Source organism: Epinephelus lanceolatus, chromosome 13 (assembly GCF_041903045.1).
Source record: "Epinephelus lanceolatus isolate andai-2023 chromosome 13, ASM4190304v1, whole genome shotgun sequence".
Classification (NCBI taxonomy): Eukaryota; Metazoa; Chordata; class Actinopteri; order Perciformes; family Serranidae; genus Epinephelus; species Epinephelus lanceolatus.
The window spans coordinates 6588325-6593777 of NC_135746.1; the positions used below are offsets into that span (position 1 = coordinate 6588325).

The 5453-nt window shown below is 45.5% G+C and overlaps 1 non-coding gene across 1 annotated transcript; it reads left to right on the plus strand.

The window, feature by feature from the left end:
• Positions 1-3664: 3664 nt before the first annotated feature.
• trnat-agu (transfer RNA threonine (anticodon AGU)) lies at positions 3665-3738 on the plus strand. The gene has a single exon. It is a non-coding gene; the product is annotated as a tRNA-Thr (tRNA).
• Positions 3739-5453: the final 1715 nt, after the last annotated feature.

A 5453-nucleotide genomic window follows, 5' to 3' on the forward strand; every position in this document is an offset into this window, starting at 1 on the left:
CCATAGAGGGAACGAGTATGTTTTCACTACCTTTCAGCATTCAGCACTGCATGACGTCTGTATGAGGATACCAAGAGGTCTACCTGTATTTCTCGTTCATTCAGTAAGCAGCCACAATGAAACACAGAACAAATGGTCCACGGTGCAAAAACAATCTGAAGAAGAGGAAAGAAAAGGAGACTGAGACCATCAAGAGTCATGAAACACTCTAACAGGCCACAAAGTCCGACAGCGAAGCACATAATGCCGCGGCACCAAAAAGATCTTATTTTAACATTTAGCTTTTCTTCTTTTTTGTTATAAAAGGGTAGACGGAGAAATGAAAGAAACAGAGTCGAAGACAGAGAGAGTGAGAGAGATGGTGAGAGGGTGGGGGTCGCCTGTGTCTGTTCTAGTGTGGTTTCAGGGAGTTATTTGGTGTTAAAATATGCCTTAATGGTTGCTGGGGATCCATTTATTACAGGCAGGAAGCAGAAGGGGGTTTCTCTTCTCATTTAATGTGACCGCCGAGGAGGTCGCCAAGTCCTACAGGCAAGCCAGCATTCCTCCGCGCCAACACAACACACACACATACACACACTGGGCTATGTATACACTCACAATTACACTACAGTGCATGTAAATGATGCTTCTATGTGCATGTGTGTGGATGCAAAGAGAAACTCAAAAACATACACACACTGCAGCACTTTCAGAAACAGTTGACAAATATGTATGTATGCCTAAAACACACACACACACACACACACACACACAAATAGTCTGCGGTCTCTGGCAGTGAGAATGACCTTTTCTGAACCATGAAAACACACACATTGACACACACAAAAAAGCCTCTGCAGAACATTTAAGCAGCAGCGAGGTTATATAAAAATCCTCCTGAGGTCTTATTAATTCACATTTGTTTTTCAGTTGTGAAGCTCGGTTTCTCTCCTTCTCACTCATCCGGTCTTTCTCTTGCTGTAGTCGTTCACTCACTTCCTGTCCCTCAGCCGTCACTTTGTTGGGCACGGACGCACCTCACCACTTCCTCTCTCCCTGTCACACTTTTCTCCCTTTCTTTCTTTCCTCCTCTGCGTCCGTCCAATACAGAGCCAGATACAGCTTGACACCCTTCCCCGGCATTAGGGAGGGTGTGTTAACACCTCCTCCCACACACACGCCAGGGCCTTAAGACCCGTTTATGAAGTGTAGGGCTCCTGGCGTATGAACACACACACACACACACACACACACATGAAGACGAAGAAGAAAAGAGAGATTAAGATGTGAGATTTGATTTGTGTAGGGAAAATTACTGATTTTCTTGAAGGGGTTTGGTTGAATGTTTTCACAGCATTTTGGATTCTACTGATGTGAAACCACTAATGGCGGGCTGCTCCTGTGTTCTGCGGCTCATTTCAGAATATTCTGGAAAAACTGTTGACACCAATATGGGTGCGTTTTATATTTATGTGTCTCTCTTCGTTATGGCGCAGACAGTTTGGACCTGAGTTGGTCAATGATTGTATCCCATAAAGAGATTTTAAAACGCTGGCATGGTCACCTAAAGGGAGAAAAGCGGTCGACAAAGTGTTTTGATTGTGATTACACCGAGTTTAATGGCGCCTCGGTGCGCACAAAAGAGCAGAAAACTGTCATGGCTGCTGCAGCTGTGTGTGCACTCTGAATGCCAAATCACATTATACAGTATCAACATGTTTAAAATGAAATAAGGTAACTGGAGAAGCTTCACTTGGCTACTACAGTCGCTCAGTTAAAGGTTGCATAAGGTTTTGTGTGTGTGTGTGTGTGTGTGTGTGTGAGAGTGTGTGAGTGTATTGGGTTACATGGCGGATATAAGGCTCTATCCCTCCTTTCATCAGCTGAGTGAGGAAGAATCGAGCAGCAACACACTGCAATCTGACCCTGACGTGCACACACACGCACGCACTTTAATACACACAGTAGCAGAAAAGCAGACATACTTCAATGCCACCCGTCACTCATCAGCACAAAACCTCACTGCTGCTTTCCATTGATCACCGCTGTCATAATAACACATGCTTCTGTGGCTCTGATCCTTCGCTCCAGTATTATATCATCACTTAAAAACCTTAATACTCCAGTTTTTACTTGAAATTAACATGTAAACTCTTCATTCATATAAAACCATGGGGATTTATGGAGCAGGCTTTGAACCAGATTTCAAGGTATAAAGGAAGTAGATAACTGCCCTGCTGAAGGTATGCTAAGAAGGCTTAGACTGAATAAAATAATGGATGCAGCCATCATGATTGGCTTTTGCTTTAAAGCCTCAAGTTAGGCAATTTGGCCATTGTCATCTTGGATTTTCAACCCATTCTCAATACAGCTGCTAAGTCGTTGATTTCTGCATCAGACACTGACAAAATGCAAGCATCCTTTCCCATCTGTATGTTGCGCTGTCGGGCAGCAGCAGTTAATAATGCCACAGGACAATGTATGTAAAGGATCTGGAAAGTCCCAGTAGGGCTTGTGGGAGGGGTGGTGGATGGGACCAACATCACTGGACCCTCACCCAGGGGGTCTGCGTTTGCCTCCCATGAAATGTAGAGCCAAACCATGGTGGGGGGTTTTCAAAATCTAACCACATGCATTTGCTGATGTCCTGGTGTTGGTTGCGGCGCAACCATCACGATGTTGTGAGCTCCTGCTTTGAACTCTAGAGTTAGGCTGTTGCCGTCGTGCGTTTTCAACTCGTTCTCATTCTGAAGTCGTCACATACCACCGCTCAGTCATTGATTTCCACATCAGACACTGACGAAACACAGGCATCCTTTCCCGTCTGTATGTTGCACTGTTGGGTGGCAGCAGTTAATGATGCCACCAGATGGCATCAGTTTTAAACGCCACCGGAAAATGACATAACTTAAGGACCTGGAAAGTCCCTGTAGGGCGGACAGGAAGGGTGGTGGGACCAGCATCACTGGACTTTCACCCAGAAGGCTGGTGTTCGCTACTCGTATGACTGTAGAGTAAAACCATGATGTTTTTTTCTAAACCTAACCTGCGTTTGCTGATGTCCTAATGTTGGTTGCGGCGTCCCAGAACGTGGACGCAGCCATCGTGACGCTGTGGGCTCCTGCTTTGAAGCCTCGAGTTAGGCATTTTGGCCATTGTCATCATGGATATTCAACCTGTTCTTATTCAAACAATTCAATCAATTTTATTTATAAAGCCAAGTATCACAAATCACAGTTTGCCTCAGAGGGCTTTAAAGCATACGACATCCCTCTGTCCTGGACCCTCGCAGCGGATAAGGAAAAACTCCCCCAAAAAATGGACAGACGTGCAATAGATGTCGTACAGATCATTCTGTATTCTGAAGTCATCAAATACCGCTGCTTCCTCATTGATTTCTGCATCAGACACCGATGAAGAACAGGCATCGTTTCCAATCTATATGTTACATCAATGAGCGGCATAAGTTAATAATGCCACCAGGACCTGAATGGTCTCTGTATGGCAGACAGGAGGGGTGGTGGATGAAACCAGCATCACTGGACTTTCACCCAGAAGGTTCACTTTCTGTATGAATGTAGAGTAAAACCTTGATATATGTTTTTTCTGAACCTAACCATGTGCATTTGCTGATGTCCTGTTGTTGGTTGTCGGGTCCCGGCATGTCATCAGCAGACACAAGGGCGCTGTGGCTTAGTTGGTTAAAGCGCCTGTCTAGTAAACAGGAGATCCTGGGTTCAAATCCCAGCAGTGCCTTTTCTGAGGTCCAGTCCTGGATCAAAATTTGAAAAAAGACAACTCCACAGATGGAATATGTACAGAAATATTTCTGGGCTTCTAAGCATAACTGTCAAGTGCAGTCACTGGGATCTTGAGGATTGCTGAGTTGCAGCGGCTGTGACTCAGAAGCAGAGCGGGTTGTTCACCAATCGGAAGCTCGACGATTCAATTCTTGGCTCCTCCAGTTTGCATGTCAAAGCAACCTTTGGCAAGATAATGAACCACCAGTGTGTGTGAGTGTGTGAATGTGACATGTAGTGTAAAAAGCGAGTGGTCGGGACTCGGCAGACTAGAAAGGCAAGTGCAGTCCATACAAGAGGCTGCGTAGCGTGTAGCGATGATATGTGACGACTTGGGATTAAAATAAAGAATAATGAAATATTCATATGAAGTGACTTCAGCAGCACTGGGTGATGTGTTGTCTGAATTGCCAGTTGCAACAGCCAAGGAAATACAAAGTGTTTTACAGACATTGTATGTTTATTTCGAAAAAGACTTAATGCATCTAACGAGCAGAAACTTTGCTCCTAGCTCCAACCTGAGAGGTTCAGGAGGAGCTTGTACCCTCAGGCCACAAGGATCCTAAATGAAGACCCTAAGAGCAGCAGCCAAAATCCACCCACCAGCACCTCTAAAGCTCACAGATAAACACATTATAAGTAATGTGGTTTATCCCCAATTGGACAGAGCAAGGCTGGCTGTTTCACCATGTTACCAGTCGTCTGTGCTAAGTTAAGTTAAAGGATAACTTCAGTATTTTTCAACCTGGGCCCTATTTCCCCATGTGTATGTGTACGTATGATTCATAGGTACAACTCGTTCTAAAATTGGTTCAGTATTGAGGGAGGCGGATGCAGCCGGCAGCTGCGAAATGAGCTAAAACGGTAACGGGGGCAAATGCGTCCCGTATAAGTTTGCGCTTTAAAAGTGCTTTTTTTCGCCACTGACCAGTTCAGATCGCCAGTGCTATCTCTGTAAATAGCATACTAAGCATTTCCCTTACCTCTGGGCTGTGACGTCATCCCGCTAGAGCTTTGCTTGTTGCCGGAAGAAAACAGAGGAGCCATGCAGAGCGCCGCTCAGAGTGGCGCTGGTTGTCCCGGAGTACAGTTGAGAGTTTTACTGCATCGATTGAAAACAATGGTTCGTGTTTGTGCCTATCTGAATGCAAGAACAGGATGTCAACACCCCGTACAGCTTTCGTAGGCTGCCTTTGTTGGACGGCGAGATGCTGAAGTTGTGGCTAGTTGTGCTACAAATGGATGCTAACACTCATGTCCAGACATTGCGCCTTGCAGACCACTGGGTCTGCAGTGCTCACTTCTCCCAAGATGACTACTGCCAGCCGAAGAAGAGAAGACATCCAATCCCGAAACACCTCTTCCTCAAGAAAACGGCTGTCCCACGAGTAGAGAGAGCTACAGACACAGTGGAGCAAAGCTCGTGACATCACACAGCCCAGAGGTAAGGGAAATGTTTAGTATGCTATTTACAGAGATAGCACTGGCGATCTGAACCGGTCAGTGGCGAAAAAAAGCACTTTTAATGCGCAAACTTATACGGGATACATTTGCCCCCGTTACCGTTTTAGCTCATTTCGCGGCTCCCGGTTGCATCCGCCTCCCTCAATACTGAACCAATTTTAGAACGAGTTGTACCTATGAATGATACGCACACATACACATGGGGAA